The following is a 20,490-nucleotide window of genomic DNA, read 5'->3' as shown; positions in this document are numbered from 1 at the left end:
ATTAATAACTGCCAGTTGTTAATTAGCCCGGGCAATTATCGGCCTAACGGATGACTGGTGAGCAATGACAATTGTTGGCAAGGGCAATAAAATTGTCTTACTATTCACTTTAAATAGTAATTGTCTTTATGCAAGTCCACCCGTTTGGGAAAATGAAGGGCAAGAGCAAGGATAATTACTATTCACAAGTATATTTTTTAATTTTTAATGTTTTCTTCGTCATATCTCCAAGTGTCATTATCGTAGTAGATTTTTGCTAAGATTCTTGATTATTCGTGTAATATCACGTGTTATTATCCATTAATAATATCTGCTCATATTTTTAGTAAGATTATCGACCATAGATGTTGTGCCACGTGTTATTCTTCATTAGCAATCCGTTCAGATTTTTAGTAAAATTCTCAACCATTCATGTTGCACCACGTATCATTATCCAATCTTATGATTTCTTCTTTTGTCTCCATAAAACCCTTTAAACCACCAGATCTACTCACACTAAGGATCCTCAATCCTCCCTACTCATCCTCAACCTGGAAAGGACATCAGTCCGTCAATTCCGCCTGTAAGTGCAGTCGTCTATTTTGATTTGAATTCAATTAAAAATGCACAACGTGTTAACATGTTTATTTATTCCAACAGGTGGTAGCGTCAATGGATTGGCTATAGATCACTTAGTACCGAGGACTTGTTACTGCACAAGCTCATCGTGAAGAAATAATCTTGTCATCCGAGGGAGTTCGATTATTATCTCAACAGTCATACTGGCATTCAGGTATTTTATGTTTGTTTATTTATATATACCAGGTATTATATTCGTCTCCTATTCACTGCAAAATATGAAATCTTAAGTTTTGTTATAGCTTGAATTGATATCTTCTATTCGTGTAGGGAACTAACGGCCTACACACTACCATGTCATGCATGATGAAAACAAATTCTCCCTTGATTACTTGCAAGTGGGAACAGACAACCTATACTGGGTAACGTATGCCTTTTTATTTGGTTTTTGCACTTGAGCGATGCAATATGAAGATAATGTTTTGTTGCTGACTTTCTGATTGTATGTCATATAACTTTATAGTTATAAAGTAATTCAAATATATTGTGACTATAATTGTTATAGTTTTATAATTCCAGTTCTAAAAGTCTTCTAATTTAACTCTCTAATCCTCTAATCAGATATAGTAAGCCGCATTCTAAAAGAGTGAAATCATACATCATTGAAAGATTCACTTTCTTGAGGTTATCCTCCCTTACACTCATTATTAGATCTTGTTTATACCATATTTAGGGCCTCGTATTTAGATCTCGTACAAATACTCGGGGGACTTAAATGTAATTATGTGATAAAGGAAGGGGCAAATATGTAATAAGTGAGGAGCCCTTATTCTATAAAAGGACTTCTCACCCTCACAATTAGGGGAGGCCATTTCTGGAGCCTTCTCACCCCTCTCACATCCCCTCTCATATTCAGAGGTTCTCTCCCTCGTGCTCTCAGAGAAATACAATATTTAGGGTGGACGTAGCCCAAACTTTGGGATGAACCACGATACATCTTGTGTTATTTACATTTCTTGCAAATTCACAGTCGGATTTACGTTGTTCCAAGACCTCCGGTTTTATGCATCAACATTTGGCGCCGTCTGTGGGAAGCAATACGAAAAGTTGTGTCGGTTCTTTTTCATTTTTTTCACCTCCATCGTGAATCTGTAAAAACCCAACAACCCAAAGCTTTCCCAGAAAAAAAAACCCAGGAAACCAAATACTTTATCTCTCACTTGGCTATCCTCTTACAAAAAAAAAAAAATCCAAAACACCAAAATTTCAAAATACTCTGCAAATACGAGAGTGGTAACTCACTAAGTCTGTGACTCGGCACTCTGCAACTCTCTGAGTTTCCTGTCCAACAATGGCTTTGGAGGACGCCGACTGGGATTTGGTCGCCGAAGAATTCGACTCTCTCGAAAGAGACGTGTTCCAGAAACTCGCTCAGCAACGCATCAACTCCGCTTCCACTTGTTCTTCTTCCTCCTCATCGTGTCCTTCATACGATCACCGTCAGGTGCACTAGTATTTCCTTGCCACGAACAATTACAACAGCAACTGCAGCTCCCAGAGTTCCCTTGCCAAACCCGTTTTGAATTCACTTCCGAACAAGCCCTGTAGCAGAGAAACGCAGGAAATGAACTTCTTGTTGAAATCCCCCTCATCCTCCTCATCACGATCTCACCAACAGCAAGCACCTCAACCCCTCAGCGACGCCACTTTCGTCAGAACCGATAGAACGTTTGGAATCGTCGGCGCAGCGGATGCCACGATAGTAGTGGGCATTCAAGGAAACGTAGAAGGTACCTAAGGGAGGGCTGAGAGCGGAGGAGTGAGGTTTTGACATTGATGTCTTCGTCGAAAATGCTTGCTAGTTTTCTGGCCCGCTGCAAGGTTTGGAACCATCGGCACGACGGATGCCACGATGTTAGTGGGCATCGGAGGAAACGTTGAAAGGGCCCCAAAGGCACCGTCATCACTCCGATCATCTTACCATGTCAGCAAGGTGTGGGCCCCACTTCATCGTCCCACTTTCACCTGAAACATTCTCCACAAACTAACAAAACAGCGAGGAGTACAAGGGAGCAGCGAGGAGTACAAGGGCAACAACGCCGGATAATTCTTTGACGGCCAGACGTTTCGGTTGGAGATGCTTCACCGCTCCGTGAAGCAACTCCAACATGACCGCCATCCTAGGGAATCGGCGGCTGGTATGGCTGTGAACCTGCAGCTTTCTCCGATGGGCAAGGCGCCCAAGCTAACGCACCAGTTTAATCCTGGGAGAACTGCATTCCCCGTCGTGCCGGTTGAGGTGGAACAGATAGATATTGGCGTGCCTGACAAATTCACGTTAGGAGAACTTTGGCCCATGACAAAAGAAGGAACAGAGTTGCCTTTGATTTCTTTGGATGATACGTCGGTCTCACTGGAAAGGAGAACAGAGTTGCCTTTGAGAAGATGCCCACTCTAAAAAGATAAAGCTTCATATTATTATTTCTATCGTGATTCCTTTTGTCTGCCAGGTGAAGAGACGGAGAGAGGTGAAGCAGAAAAGAGAAAAGAAGAAGGCAAAAGCAATCAAGTAAGCTGAAAACGAAAGCAAAAGAAAAAGTAAAAAGAAAAGGGAAATGTCGCTATTTCCTTATCTGTCATTTGCAAAAAGAAAGAAAAAGAGAAAAGTAAAAGAGAGGCACATGGGGACACTGCAAAAGCAAGGAATAAACACCTCACCAAAAAGATGTGATTTACTTTTCTTATTTCTGAATGATGTAAATTATTTTTCTTATCTTTCGGATACATCTGTATAAACCCCATCAGAGGGTAATAAAACAAAATAAAAAAATTAAAAAAATTAAAAAACGGCAAAGCCAAAAACAAATGGGTTGGAATGTTATGTAGAGGGCGAAGGCCCATAAGCCCAAAATAGCTCCAACCAGGCGATCAAAAGTACGCCCAGTACTCCATAATTATTCGACAACCTGCCGCTATTACCACCAACCAGGTGATCAAAAGTACGCCCAATACTCCAAAACTATTACCACCAACCAGGTGATGAAATGTACAACTCGTACTCTAATATCATTTGGCAACTAGCCATTCATGCCACCAACCAGGTGATGAAATGTATAACCCGTACTCTCCTTCATGCCAACAACCAGGTGATCAAAAGTACGCTTAGTACTCCAAATTAGACATGAGCAATACTCATGTCATTCATACATAAACATATATGAGCATTACTCATGTCAATCATACATAAACATTCATGAGCATCACTCATATCAATCATACATAAACATTCATGAGCATCACTCATGTCAACATTCATGAGCATCACTCATGTCAACATCCATGAGCATTACTCATGTCAATCAGCTTCAAAAGCTTCATTTACAGAGCTCTAGCTTCAAAAGCTTCATTTACAAAAAGCTCTAACTTCAAAAGCTTCATTTACAGAGCTCCAGCTTCAAAGCTTCACTTGCAAAGCTTCACCTACAAAGCTTCAGTGCAAGGTATACAAATACCACCTCCGAACAACTGCCACTTCGGCCCATACACGGATTTAATTTGAAGTCTCCAGCTAACAGACTCTATTGACCGAAGACTTAGGGGACTACACTATACACCATATATTGGGCCTCAACTGGGCCTCATGAAAAATACTTGGGGGACTTAGCCCATTATTTATGTATTAAGGAGCGAGCCCTTATTCTATAAAAGGGACTCCCTCACTTCCATTAGAGAGCACCCATTATTCATGTACTGAGGAGCGAGCCCTTATTTTATAAAAGGGACTCCCTCACCTTCATTAGAGAGCAACGCCACCAGCTGAGCAACCGCATCGCCGCAAGCATCACTCCTAGCCCATCACTTATGTACTGAGGAGCGAGCCCTTATTTTACAAAAGGGACTCCCTCACCATCATTAGAGAGCATCAACTCTAGCCCCGTTATTCATGTATTGAGGAGTGAACCCTTATTCTATAAAAGGGACTCCCTCACCATCATTAGAGAGCATAGCTGTCTACTGAGCAACCGCCTCGCCGCGAGCATCAACTCTAGCCCATATTTATGTATTGAGAAGCGAGCCCTTATACTATAAAATGGACTCCTTCACCTTCAAACGCCACAAACTGAGCTAACCAAGGCAACATAAGCCACAAGCAGAGCGGCCTCGCAACATATGCTACTTCTAGTTGAGCATCATTTCAGATTGGGCACCGCCTCATATCGAGCATCAGTTCTAGACGACATCTAGTTACTTCGGCCCACACATGGACTGAATTTCAAGTCTTCAGCCAAAAGACTCTCTTGACTGAAGACTTGGGGGACTACTGTTTATACCATATTTAGGGCCTAGTATTTAGATCTCGTACAAATACTCGGGGGACTTAAATGTAATTATGTGATAAAGGAATGGGCAAATATGTAATAAGTGAGGAGCCCTTATTCTATAAAAGGACTCCTCACCCTCACAATTAGGGGAGGCCATTTCTAGAGCCTTCTCACCCCTCTCACATCCCCTCTCATATTCAGAGGTTATCTCCCTCATACTCTCAGAGAAATACAATATTCAGTGTGGACGTAGCCCAAACCTTGGGGTGAACCACGATACATCTTGTGTTATTTACATTTCTTGCAGATTCACGATCGGATTTACGTTGTTCCAAGACCTCTGGTTTTGTGCATCAACAGATCTCTTTTCTTTCTTCCATAATACACTTTGCAAATAAGTTCCTCCTTCATCACTCTGCCAATTAAAAACCTCTATGTCACACTTTGCAATTGACGAACATTAAAGTTCTCATTGAGCAAGCATATTCTTATCTACAGCCACGACGTCCACAAATCTCTTTACCTATGAAACATAATAATCATCTAATTCAAAATCACTCGATATAAACTTAATCTAGTGTAGCATGTACCGTCTTCTCAAGAATGTAAGATTATGTCCGACGTTTTCAATCTCCACCATCCCAAAACACTATAGGGGAGGATGTCTTTACACTGCTTTCCAGACATAAGACAATGTGGATAGGAAAAGAAGACATAAGTCTTGCCATAAATCACCTGTATAGCAATGCGCTCAAATCTAATTTAGGCTTCGGTAGAGGTGCATATGGTTCTTCTTATCCAACAATTGTATGGCCATGAAAGGGGGACCTATACTCGTATCTCTCAAAGTCGCCACAAAAAAGGGCTCAAATACACTCTAGTAGTCTATTTGTCAATAAGTTTGTGGTATAAGCCTAGTATGTTTGGCACATTAATGTCTATGATAATCGAAGTTCTGTAATACAAAAACCTACAAGCCAATTGTTTAAGTGCATAACGTTGTTCACTTCCCATGGCATGTATGATTAAATGTATCTGGTAAGCACAATGAGAATCTTTTTGCTCACTGAATCCATATATTTTCAGACACCCTTTGCATGTAGTGGATCCACGATATAGTAAATGATAGATGCGGTTTGGCTTGTGCAACATGGTGAAGCCCTCTTTTCTTAGATTACCTTCTTTTTAGAGCCGATTACATGCTTTAAACATACCCTTATGGTGGGTTCTCCTACCTATGCTAGCATTTGGACCCGTATAACTAACCAACATGCTGGGCTCAAATTTGTTTCCGCATATCGATGTTCTAGTGCACGAGATTTAGCTCAAGCTACACACATCTTCGAATATATTAAAAGAGTCTCATTATTAATGCTGAATTGAGAATCTGACTCTATCAGGATATAATGTAGCCTTATGATAAGAATAAGGGTGATTCCCTTATTCCTATCATAAGGCCTTATTATATCATGATGGGGGCAGATTTTTGATTCAGCATTAATAATGAGACCTTCTATACCCAAGTGCTCGCATATGTAGGAGAAAAACTCACAAGTGCTCGCATATGTAGGAGAAAAACTCACAAGTGCTCGCATATGTAGGGGAAAAATTCACAAGAGCGTAGTTAAAGAATGCGATCGGATCGACAAAAAGGTAATCTCCTTGGAGAGCTTTGCCATGAATGCTTACACATGCCCAACCAAATCTATTATCTACTATAGATCCACGTTATGCGCATGGGTGTTCGAAAACATATAAATGTTGTAAGCGAAGAGAGTCGTTGTGGTGTTCAACACTTAGATTTAGGCATAAATACCACGAGAAGTAAACAACGTTATGCACTTATCCAGTTGGCTTTTAGGTTTTTGTATTATAGAGAGGGTATCTATGATCATAGACATCCTAATATGTCAAAGATACTAAGCTCATACAACGAATCAATTGAAGAAGAGACAGACCGAGAAAGTGTACTCGAGGTGCTTTTTGTGGCAGTTTTGAGAGATCCGAGTACAGTCCCCCTTTCGAGGCTCATACAATAACTAAAGGACAAGCAAGAAGAGCCATATGCACCTTTACTGAAGCCTACATCAGAATTCAACGTCTTGCTACGTAGATGTTTTATGACCAGACTCTTGTTTTCTTTTTTTTATCCACAACATCTTGTGTCTGGACAGCATTGGAAAGACATCCTCACTTGTGGTGTGTTGAGATGGTGGACATTGGAAAAAGTTGGACATCCTCTCACATTCTTGATAGAAGGGTACATGCTGTAAGTTCTATTTGAGAGCAAACACTTTGTGATTTGTACAAAGACTCTTGGGACGACAAGGAGATTAACATTAGCACATGCGGTAGACTTTTCAGGAGTTGTATTACTTAGGTATACAAGTCAGAAACATTCTTAGATAAACTAGAACTCTTCTAGATGATTTATGCATAAGTAATCTTCGGTGATAAGGTTAATCTTTGATAGGGTTTACTTAATGGGAGGACTCTTAATCAAAGACCATCACATATAGTATATAACTGAGGTCCATGTGCTCTCACTAAACAAACGCAAGTTTACAGAAATTCTCAAGCCCCATTGAGTGAGTCTTGCTTCCGGTCAGTGCAAAGTTACAGAAGAGCCTCAGTTCCTTACCCTATTTCTGAGACGATGTCTTCCTCAGGTTAGTGGTTAGATCGGTATATGAGTCAGTCTTTATATATATATATATATATATATATATATAATTAATAAAGCTAAACTTACATTTGGTATCAGAGCCCTCACATATCATCTGACCCTATGTGAAAGGCATCAAGAAATTTCATTCTGTCTTGCAGGTTATGGAACTGGAACTGTATCATCAAGGAAAAATATATAAAACACGTTCAAGGATGACTAAAGTTATCCTTGATCATAAGGATATTATGTTTTTCAATCGATACATGTACCAGTGATGATGCTTAAAATTCAAGACATGATTATTGATCATCTAAAGATGATTTTTCTTTCATGCTTCGAATTTGAGCAGCATATCATTATATATATATATATATATACATACATATATATATATATATATATATATTTGAATCGAATTAATATTGTCAAACCACAAAGGCTTGTGATTTTAATTACAGAAATTCGAATGTTGACTATAAAAGTGATATGATTAAAGAAAGTTTTCACATATTCATCAATCTAAAGATGTTGAAGATGTGATTTATGGTTTGGGGTTAAAGATTAATACTCTTTACATCATGAACGTTTTCTTTTCAGTGAATCCCAGCTCTTTGAATCTCAATACAGTTGAGCCTCTTACTGGTGTCAACTACAGAAAGTGGAAACAAGATCTCGAAATCGTTTTGGGAGTTATGGACTGGGATTTGGCACTGAGAACTGAAGAGCCTCCGGCACTCACTGATGACAGCACCTCCAATCAGAAATCTCCAAGTATGAAAAATGGCACAAATCCAACAGAATTGCCCTATTGATCATCAAAAGGAGCATGACAGATGTGGTGAGAGGTGGCTTTCCTGATGAATCAAATGCAAAAGATTTTCTGAAGTCCATTGAGGCAAAGTATAGGGAATCGCCAAAAACTGAGACAGGTAATCTCATGAATGTTCTCACTACCATGAGATATGATGGGGTTCAAAGTGTGCGAGAATACATATTGAAGATGGTGGACGTTGCTGGAAAACTCAATGCACTCGAGGTACCAATTTCTGATACTTTTCTGGTACATGTCATTATGAATTCTCTGCCTGAGAGTTATACACAACTTAAAGTTTATTATAATGGTCTACGTGAGAAATGGGATGTGAATGAATTGATAGCTATTTGTGTGAGTGAAGGAGAAAGGATGAAGAAAGAAAAGTTTGAGAAAGAGAGAATTGAGTCTGTGAATTTTGTCCAAAGTGTTACTAGGGCTACTAAATCTCATGTCCCCGATACTGCCAAAAAAGGATTCTACCAAGTCAGTTCCCTCTCCTAAAAGAAACTTCAAACTTAATAAACCTTCAGTTTTCAAGTGCTATTTTTGCAAAAAGGCAGGCCACATGAAGAAAAAATGTCCCAAATATAAGGCTTGGCTTGCCAAACAAGAAGCAAAGAAAGGTAAAAATGTTTTTGCTTGCTTTGAATCAAATTTAATTAACATACCTAGCACTGAATGGTGGCTTGACTCGGGCTCTTCTATACATGTTACAAATTCATTGCAGGACTTCACAACAAGGAGAACACCAAATAAGGATGAAGTCAAAGTTTCGGTTGGCAATGGAAGAAGAGTTGAAGTCAAAGCCTTAGGAAGTGTTAGACTAAAGCTAGAATTTGGTTTTTATTTAGAGTTAGATAACGTTGTTTATGTGCCTTCCATGAAAAGGAAGTTGATTTCTATTTCAAAGCTAGTGATATTAGGTTTTTATTTTACTATTAATAAAAGGGGCTTCAACGTTTTTTATGAGTCTTCTCAAATAGGACATGGTTTCATGAGTGATGGTATGTTTCAACTTAAATTGAATCAAACTGAATGTGTTTTCAACGTACAAGAGGATAAAGTCAAAACTCAACAATCTTCAATATTATGGCATAAGAGACTCGGCCATATTTCTAAACAAAGAATGGAGCTGCTTGTCAAAAACGAAATTCTACCTCCATTAAACTTCAATGACTTTGATTTTTGTGTGGATTGCATTAAAGGGAAAATGACAAACACTAGAAAAGAAGGCTCAACTAGGAGTAAGCAACCATTAGAGATCATTCACACGGACATTTGTGGTCCTTTTCCCACACAAACCTTAGAAGGAAACAAATATTTCATAACTTATATTGATGATTTCTCAAGATTTTGCTTCATTTATTTGATTTCAGAAAAGTCTAAAGCACTTGAAACCTTTAAAATTTATAAAAGTGAAGTCGAAAATCAATTGGAAAGGAACATTAAGGTTGTAAGGTCTGATAGGGGAGGGGAGTACTATGGTAGATATACTGAAATTGGTAGAAATCCTGGACCCTTTGCGTTATTTCTGCAAGAACATGGAATTGTAGCCCAATATACCACACTAGGTACTCCGGAGCAAAACGGAGTAGCCGAGAAGAGGAATAGAACTCTCATGGACATGGTAAGGAGCATGATTTGTAGAACTAATCTGCCAAGTTGTTTGTGGAGTGAAGCAGTGAAAACTGCAAATTATATATTAAATAGGGTACCTTCAAAATCTGTGGAAGGGACACCTTTCGAACTATGGACAGGTAGAAAACCGAGTTTAAACCATTTGCATGTATGGGGTTGTAGAGCAGAGGCAAAGATATATAATCCTGGCTACAAGAAACTTGATTCAAAGACTGTCAGTTGTCATTTTATTGGATATGCTGAAAGATCGAAGGGTTTTAGATTCTATTGCCCTAACCAAAATACAAGAATTGTCGAAACTGGAAAAGCAGTTTTCATTGAGTCTGATGCAAGCGTTGATTATGGGACAAGGGTTGAAGGGTTCGTATTTGAAGAAGAAATTAACAATAAAGAAGCTGCAGTTGAAAACGTTGATCATAACACAACGATTATGGCACCAATAATTGTAGCAACCGAGAACATGGGAAGTAATGATTCTGATGAACCATGTAACGAGATAGAGGTTGCACATGACATCGAACTGCATGATAACACTGTCATACAAGATGTGTTTGAAGATGCTGTGATAAAAAATCAACAACAACAACACCATGCACATGAAGACAACATCACGGCTGTGGGTGCTGCAAATATAAGAAGGTCATCTAGGGTTAGAAAACCTACAACCCTAAATGATTTTGTATATTTGACACAGGTTGACACTGATCTTTCAGAGTTTAATGATCCACTGAGTTACAAAGAAGCAATTGCAGGACCAGATGCTGGTAAATGGATAGAAGCCATGAAGAGTGAACTGAGTTCGATGGCAAACAATCAAGTGTGGGATTTAGTGGAACAGGCAGAAGGATCAAAACCCATAGGATGTAAATGGGTTTTTTAAAACAAAAAGGGATTCAAATGGAAACATAGAAAGGCACAAAGCCAGGCTCGTTGCGAAAGGCTTCACACAAAAGGAGGGTGTAGACTACAAAGAAACATTCAGCCCCGTGTCGACAAAGGATGCGTTTAGGGTTATCATGTCTATGGTGGCTCACTTTGATTTGATTTTACATCAAATGGATGTAAAAACGGCGTTCTTGAATGGAGACCTTGAAGAGTGCATTTACATGCGACAACCAGAAGGTTTCAAGGAGGGAGAAGGAATAAACCTAGTGTGCAAACTCAACAAATCCATATATGGATTGAAGCAAGCATCACGGCAGTGGTACTTGAAATTTCATAGAATTGTGAAAGAACATGGCTTCACCGAGAATCCTTCAGACAATTGTATCTATCTGAGGTTCAGTGGGAGCAACTTTATCATCCTAGTTCTCTATGTGGATGATATACTGCTTGCCACGAATTGTCACAGTTTGTTGGATGATACAAAAACCTTTTTGCAGAAGCATTTTGAAATGAAGGACATAGGAGAAGCGACTTATGTTTTGGGCATTGAGATCAAAAGGGATAGAATGAGAGGCTTGCTAAGATTGTCACAGAAAGCATATATAGAGAAAATGTTAAAAAGGTTTAACATGTCTTCGTGTGGAACTACTGAGATGCCTATATCGAAGGGTGATAAATTGAGTAAGCTGCAGTGTCCACAAACAGACTTAGAGAGGAAGGCTATGGACGACAAACCATACGCCTCCCTGGTGGGAAGTTTAATGTATGCACAGGTGTGCACAAAGCCTGACTTGGCTTTCACCATTTCTGTGCTTGGGAGGTTTCAATCCAATGCAGGTGAAGCTCACTGGAATGCTGCCAAAAGGGTTTTGAGATACCTTCAGAGAACCAAGGATCAAATGTTAATGTATAAAAGAACCGAGAGTTTGGTTTTGGAAGGGTATAGTGATTCAGATTTTGCAGGTTGTCCAGATGATATGAAGTCGACTACAGGTTATGTTTTCTTAATGGCATATGGTGCGGTTTCCTGGAAGTCTGTCAAACAAGGAACTGTGGCAGCATCAACAATGGTTGCAGAGTATTTATCCGTCTGTGACACAATGAATCAAGCTATCTGGTTGAAGAATTTCATACTTGGGCTTCAAGTAATGGACTCTATATCGAGACCTATACAGATTTTCTGTGATAATAATGCAGCCATATTCTTTACTAAGAATAATAAGAGGTCTAATGCAACAAGGAATTTGGATATAAAATATCTCATTGCTCGAGAGAAGGTGATGGCAGGTCTAGTTAAAGTTGATTATTTGGAGACTGGATCCATGATTGCGGATCCGTTAAATAAAGCAGTTCCCACCATTGTTTTCAAGAAGCATGTCACTAGCATGGGAGTCTTGGCTGGTTTTGATGAAGCGAATTAGTGGGAGCTATGCAACAGGTTTAAACTTTTATGCTAGCTTTAATTCAATAGCGATTTATGTTATGGAGGATAAGTTTTGAGTATTAACAATGAAGTTTTCTTAGCTAATAAAGAATAAAGCTGAAAAGTTGTTCAAGTTCCCTTAAAGAGTTCAGCTGCTAGCTATGATAATGCATGAATATTTTTGCATGCTGTTTATGATTCTTATTCATTATACAGTGTCAGACAACCTGAGGGCTTTATATAGAAGCACATGGATCGGTTTTTCGATTCTGAAAGGGACCAAATGTTTGACATAATTAATACATGTTCGGTTGTGTCTTACATGCTATATATCTTGTTGGAATCTTATGTGTTGATAAGCTTTACTGAATGTAATTATGGGGACGGTACTCTTCAGTGTAATGAGTGTGTTGCCCTATAATTCTCATAAATGCTTAACAATGACGAAGACTGGAAAACTAAGAAGTGTCAAAAGTTAATCTCATGGCCAATTCAAATTCTTCCCAACTCAAGTATGATTATACAACTTTACAAAGTATTTGCTCTAGTGGGAGAATGTAAGTTCTATTTGAGAGCAAACACTTTGTGATTTGTACAAAGACTCTTGGGACGACAAGGAGATTAACATTAGCACATGCGGTAGACTTTTCAGGAGTTGTATTACTTAGGTATACAAGTCAGAAACATTCTTAGATAAACTAGAACTCTCCTAGATGATTTATGCATAAGTAATCTTCGGTGATAAGGTTAATCTTTGATAGGGTTTACTTAATGGGAGGACTCCTAATCAAAGACCATCACATATAGTATATAATTGAGGTCCCTGTGCTCTCACTAAACACACGCAAGTTTACAGAAATTATCAAGCCCCATTGAGTGAGTCTTGCTTCCGATCAGTGCAGAGTTACAAAAGAGCCTCAGTTCCTTACCCTATTTCTGAGACGATGTCTTCCTCAGGTTAGTGGTTAGATCGGTATATGAGTCAGTCTTTATATATATATATATATAATTAATAAAGCTAAACTTACACATGCTACACTCAGTCGAGTTTATACCAGATGATTTTGGATCGGATGGTTATTATGTGTCAAATGCGATGAGATTTGTGGAGGTCGTAGTTGTATATGAGACTCTTTGCTTTCTTGATGGAAACTTTGATTTTCGTTGATTGTAGAGCATAAGTTTTTAAGTGGCAGAGTGATGGAAGATCTAGTTTGTAAAGTGTATTATGAAAGAGCGAAAAGAGATCTGATGATGAGTATGAGCTACGATAACCCTCAAGAAAGGGAATCTTTCAATTATCTTTGATTTCAGTTTAGATTGAAGCTTATTATATTTGTTCTGAGAGGTTGAATTAAAAAAATTTCAGGACTTGAATTATAAAACTATAACAGTTCTAGTTGAAATTATATTTACTGTCATTCTCAAAAAGCAATTCCAAAAGTGAAATTCTACTTCACTCTAGTCCTCCACATGGAACTGACATGTATAAGAGCCATTTTATTTATTCTCATCTAATTAGGTTATCTTTCTTATTTTTGTTTTGTACAAGGAAGCTTCAAGTGACAATGTCTATATCTTACACTATATCTATATTTAATATCATCGAGATGTTTGATATGAGTTAATGGCAAGGTTGTAAAAGACGCTAGCTGGGTGGGGGGTTGGGGCCTAGGCGAATTTAAGTAAATTTATTATTATCGTATAAATAAGTGCATATTTATACTTAAAAATGATACATAATTGTATTAGGATAAATAAATTGCAAGATAAAATGACTTATAAATTATAAAGTATTAAAACATATTGAGAACATGGGAACAAGCATATAATGAGTGTTCATTCAAGTATTTAACAAGTCTCTTACATTTAATTGAAAATTTAAAATCCAAATGCAAGTTATCAATTTTTAGTATAAGGGAGAGTCGCGACCTAAGCAGGTTTAGGCGGACATTTCGGTGGGCTAGGTGGACTCCTAAGCAGGTCTAGGCGTTTTTTCTTAATTTTTAAACGGCGCCTAAAGATTAATTAGGGCGGTGGCTAGCCGCCTACTGTCTAGTCGAGGCCTAGGCGGCGTTAGGCGGAGATTTTTAGAACTTTGGTTAAAAGTATACAAATTTTATCTTTAATTTGATTTGTTATTATATTGCAAAAACGAAACTGACATGTATAAATCAAGGAAATTGTTATTACCACTTCAAAATTTTCATTTGGCATTCCAAACTAGAAAGAAAAATACACTTGTGAGAAGTGTAGAATGAGATTTTTGGAGTGCTAATAACAGTTCCCTAAATCAATAACGCAAATAATACCTGAAAACTTGAGTAAAGCAAAGAATAGGAAACTGTCACACAAGTGTTAGTCCTTGGTGGTTGCATGCCAACACCACAAGCCACCCGGTTGTTATCAGTGCGGTAGGGTTTGAAGTAAAATCAAACAGACCACCCAGTTGCATGATTTGTCGAGGAAGATGCTGCAAGGTTGGCTCCAGCACTACTTTTGTATGTCGGCCCTTGGGACCCTGCCATCCTTGTTGAACATGGGCTTTAACTCTGGATGGAGTATCCAGCATCGATCTTTTGTGTGACCAATGCCAAGGTGACCAACACTAAGACAGTGATCACATTTTAAGTCCGGCCTTTTCCCTTGTAAGCCCTTGTTTCAGATGACTTGTAAGTTGAAGAATAATGGAGAATGATGGAAGCTCAAAGTTCATCAAGATGTGGCTCCTCAAATCTTCGTAGTCCAAGCTTGGACTGGCTAACAACGGAAGATTTTGTCTTCCTTAGCCCTCTTCAACAACACAGTAGTATCATTGGTGTGGGGTCTATAAACGTCCAACTCATTCCACATCGTAGTGAGATCACCAAGATGTTGAACAAAAGACTTACCTTCCTGTTGGAGAGCAGCGATATCTCTCTTGAGCTGAAAAACTCTGGCTGAGTTATCTTGGTTGCCATACATGTCTTTCACCTTGTCCCATAGCTGTTGTGAGGATTCAGAATAGCTGAAGATTTCAGCGATTTTCCTCCATGGAATTAAGTAACCAAGACATGACCAACTGGTCCTTGCATAGCCATGATGCATAGTTTGGGGAGGTAGTCTCCAGTGCTTGAGTGACTCCATTGATGAAGCCAAGCTTAGCTCTTCCTCCAAGGGCTAGGGTGACTGCCCTTGACCAAGGCAAATAATTAAACTCGTTCAATAACACTGAACTGAGTCTTTGATTAGGGTTGATACCAACCTCAGGGATATTGGCAGACGATGAGGCAAGAGTGCTCTCAGCCTCTGAATTTTCTTCAGCCATATTGGTGACTGAGAATGAAAAATGATGAAGCAAAAAACCAACAGAGACAGGCCTAAGGAGGGCACGGCACTGATACCATGTGGAAGATTTGGCTTTGAATGTATTGTTCCATATATGTGCACTGCAGAAGCACAAGATCCCATCACATTAATTGGGTCCATATGCATCCATCCATGTATATGTATAGTATTGATACATTGTCCCCCAAAAATTAAAAAAAAAAAATACAATGTGGTACAAAAACTTACCTTTCTGTATAGCTGCTTTCTTTCCAAGCTGCAAAATCAAATGGGGTTTCCCCAATTTCCATTAAGAATGCTGGGTTTTGGCTAATTTTGAAAAAAAATAAAAATTGCACATTTGAATCGGCGAGAATGAATTAAGAGATGGGGTACGTACCTTGTAAATGAAATTGTTCCTCTTCATTTTATTTAAATTATTGAATTTTCACATGAACATGCTATGACAATATGGATGCTTTGAAAACATATCATCACTTTACATGTTTCTATAAAGACGATGACGTCGAGGGTACCGGTATGTAGTCATTTATTTGTAAACAAACCACGACAGAAACACGAAAAAAAGGATAATCGAACAGCTAATTAATATGTAACGGAGCGAGATATAATCTATCTAACAATTCGCTTCCGTCGTTCGAAATCACACACAACGCTATATGAGCCAGTAATCCCCTAGAACTAGAAATAGAAGCCATAGTTTTAGGCTTTAGTCACAGAGGTGCAACCATTAGCACATTCAACGAAGGCCTTTCCAGCATCTGGGTCTTCAATTTGGTGACTACACAACTCCAGGCTTCACCGCATTCACAGTATGCTTCGCTTGGACCGAGTTTCTCTTGCTCCTTCACCATCACATCTCCACCGCGCTGGCGTCAAAAAAGAATTAGGCAGTAATTAGAATGTAATCAATATCAGTACTACCAAAACAAAATCAAGTTATACACATATATGGTGGTGATGGCTGGCATACATGAGGCAGGTGCAACTTTCACCACAATTGTAGTAAGCCTTGCCGGCATCAGGTCCGTCGGTCTTAGTGATGGCATATTTCCACCCTTCGCCGCACGAGCAAATTGCCTTGTTCCCTCCTCCAACTGAGAAATTTTTCATTGTGACAGGAATATGGGTGGTACACCACGTGTTTTTATATAAGTGGTGGGAAGTTGTGTTATTAACATTTTAGCATACATATTTCACCATTGGTATGGTAACACGTAATGTACCACCCTATGTTCTAGTCACACTAAAAAATCCCTCCTCCAACTGCAACACTCTTGCACGTATGCATGCATGCAATTTTGCACATGCCATCGATCACCAGTTTAGATACAAATCATTAAATCCGTTTTGAAGCTGCTATTCTTTAGATAGAGACAACAACGATCCAAGTTTTCTATTCCAAATCATGCCGTAGTATTTTACTTGTTCATGTCTAATTTCAAATCTGAACCTTATTTATTCTTAGCAAATAAGAAATTGTCACAACTTTTAGGTAACATACATATTAAGTTGGGATAAATAACTAGTAACTTTCACTTATCTTCCAAATATTTAATGATGTTATGGTTATCAGTTTGTTCATCTAAGTATTGAAGAAGGTTAATTATGCATGTTCAAAATCCAATCCAGTCCACGTAAGCTACTTAACTGATTGATGAAATAGTTCTTTTGTTTGGCTTTTATGCTACCAAATTACATTTCTTAAAAGACTAGTATATGCCTAACACTTTGTGTGTGTGAATATTTTTTATTTTTGTTTTTTAAACAAGGAGAAAGGGCGATAAAGAGAATGTGTGAGTGGGAAGAGAGGTTTTTGTTTCTTATTTTTTATTTTTTAATATTAGATATATGCTAAAATCACATGTAGGTTTTGAAAAATTACATTACTCGCCATAATTTTATTTTATTTTAATTTTATTCTTTTTGTGATAGAACATTAAATCGTCTTTTTACTCTCTTTTGGTTGACAAAAAAGATTCTATTAATATGTAGTTTAGATAATTAGGAGCATTACTCCCAAACTTTAACTCTAGAATTCTCATCTCCAAACTAAAAGTCCGTAAGTATTGGTCATTGCACTTGTCATAACATACAACAATGGTCTTTTTAGGTAGGTCCACGGAAACTTCCATCGTTTATTGCTCTTTTTATTTTGGATGAAATTTTAACGGTATTACCAAATAGGACCATTGCTCCACAATGCGACATATGCAAAGACCCATACTCACAAATTTTTGTATCGAAGCTTAAAGCTTTGATTAGACATAAATTTAAGGGAAATAGACAAAAATGACCTATTTTGTTAATTTTGGACCAAAATAGGATTTTTGGATATTCACAAACCATACACATGACATGCATACCAATATGACAGAAATATGATTTTCTTAAAACTTACAATTATCAAATTGCCCTCCTAAATAAATGGATTACCCAGAAATTCCAACTCTCATTTCTCATTTTGTAGAGAGAAACAAAGAGGGGAGAGAGAGAAACATCACCGACAGAAATGGGTTATGATGGGTGCATTCCTTCATATTCAAATTGAGGTAACCTCTCTCTCTCGATCAACAGAGGCCATGAGTTGGTACTTGCAATTGGCCGTGATGGCACACAACCACACCATTAAAGTTCAATTAAGACTATTCTATTATTTTTCTTAACGCTTGTCTTATTGATGCAATGGGTTAATTTCTAGAATTCGAGTGTCACGGTTCAGATCGGAGGCGCTTGTCCTATTGATGCAATTGGTCATTTTTTGGAATTCGAGTGTCACATCAAAGATCAAAGCTTTCAATTTTTTAATTTGGGATTTTTGTTTTTATTGTGAGAAATTTGGGTTCTTGATGCAATATTTGGAGAGAATATGTGGTTAGTATTTTGCCTCCATTTTGGAAAATCAGGTTTTGGGAAAAATAGAACTCGATGTTGGTCACAACGGCGTCACCATCGAGGTCAAAAATGAAGTTGTGGATGATACGTGCAACAACATCGGTTTTGTTGTGGACGTGCATCACGCAATTAATGGCATTGGGGGATATGTGAAGGCCTTTGATTCTGAAAATTCCTTAAAGATCTGTAGTTTACAAATCTTTGACCTAATCTCATTAAAAATCATCTCTTTCCAATGACATGCATACGACATGCACATGATATGCTTACATGCCCTAATCCCAATGTCCGTGGGACATCAGAATGGTCACGTGCTGGCCGACACCCGATGGTGACGAAAGTCATTTATTGAAAATATGAGAACTAAAATATGAATAAGATAAAAGAAATTTAAATGTAATTATTATGCAAATGAGGAACTTGTTCAGAGTATACAACTAACTATAACACTAAAAGAAATAATATAAAATTCAATGAATAAAAGAATGGGTCCTACACCGAGAGGACTTGAAGATGCCGATGTGGAAGTGCCTTGATGTCGGGATTATACGCCTCGATTCTAAGTCCTGAGGGGGCACAAAACAAACATGAGTGGACCAAGTTGACATATATATAATACTGAAATAGCTATCAACATACTAACCCCCAAAATTTAATGAAAACTAATAGCATAGTAAGTAGTAGGTTTTCCGAAAACCCTAGCATGCCATAAAACATCTCATAAAATATATCTCGTATATAGTGTGCTAACTAGTGGTATCAGTGTCAGTATCTCCCATATGCACATGCACATAACAGTGGCCTACACACGCCCGCCCGAAGGCAATATAAATATCTTCTTCCATATGCACAAAACAGTGCCCTACACACGCCCGCCTGAAGGCAATATAAGTAACATCGCCTGTAAATAGAACAGTGACCACTAGATACACACAAAAACATTGAACATAATCTTTCCAAACATAAGTACATATATCTCAAAAACATATTCATAGTATAAAGTCATCCATCATCTATACAATAAAGAAGTGTGTAAAAACATGTTCTAAATAGTATATCGTCATCCATCAGATATCCTATAAAGAACATGGGTTCGATAGAAAATATGGTATTCCAAAATATTCTAAGTAAGCATAATATCTCAGAAAATGTTTCATAAAAACGTAATCATTCAATCATGCTTTTCATGTATGCTTTTCTACTATTAAAATGTGCATTTTAGAAGGAGTCCACTCATAGATACTTCACCATTGAAGAGCCACGCAAACTAGCGAAGATGGAAACGCCACAAATAATTGCCCCTAAGCACATAAAGGGTCCAATTAATAAAACTTTATTCAAACGATTGAATTTCGGAAAACAGACGTAAAAACGGGTCCAAGACATCAAAATTAGCCTAGGAGGGATCCCAGACGAAAACCCAAAAAAAAGGTCAAAAAGTCAACAATCAGACTGGGTCAAAGTCAATGGGTCAGGTCATACTGGGTCTGGGCTTGGTTCGGGTTCCTAGGCTTGGGCCTTTGGGCTTGAGCTTGGGTTTTTTGGTCCAAAGGCCTGGGCTTGAAAGCCTAGCCCAAGGGTCTAGTGGGTTAGGTTCCAACGGGCTGGATGTAAAGGCCCGAAAGCCTAAGCCTACACGGCCCTAAGGCCTGGGTCCAAAAGGGTTTAAGGTTTCCAATTGGGCTGGGCATGGAATCCCGGCTTGATTGTTTTTGGGTTAATAAAATAAAATAACAATAATTAAAATTAAAAATGGGTTTAGGTGTAAACGGGCCTAAGGCCTGAGTTCTATACACAGCCCAAAATGGCCTGGTTTGATTGGGTTTTGGGTGAGCTGGCCCAACGACCTGGTTTCGACTGGGGAAAAGGACACCGAAGCTTCCCCAGCTCCGATCAACAGCGAACTATTACCTTAGGGTTCGATCTAAGCATCAAAACGAAGAGTGAAACGAGGAGGAGA

At 38.4% G+C, this 20,490-nt stretch overlaps 1 long non-coding RNA gene across 2 annotated transcripts; it reads left to right on the top strand.

Annotated features, from left to right (window-relative positions):
- The first annotated feature begins 431 nt into the window (after nt 1–431).
- Nucleotides 432–8,297, top strand: LOC103424147 (uncharacterized). Of its 2 annotated transcripts, XR_011579271.1 has the most exons (4): nt 432–562; nt 640–772; nt 889–980; nt 8,146–8,297. It is a non-coding gene; the product is annotated as an uncharacterized lncRNA (long non-coding RNA). The 2 variants fall into 2 exon arrangements; XR_527735.4 differs by lacking the exon at nt 8,146–8,297 and having other exon boundaries at nt 889–1,114.
- The last annotated feature ends 12,193 nt before the right edge of the window (nt 8,298–20,490 follow it).

Source organism: Malus domestica, chromosome 03 (genome assembly GCF_042453785.1).
Source record: "Malus domestica chromosome 03, GDT2T_hap1".
Taxonomy (NCBI): domain Eukaryota; kingdom Viridiplantae; phylum Streptophyta; class Magnoliopsida; order Rosales; family Rosaceae; genus Malus; species Malus domestica.
The sequence above is the reverse complement of the archived record's forward strand: the minus strand, read 5'-3'. Positions and strand labels throughout refer to the sequence as shown.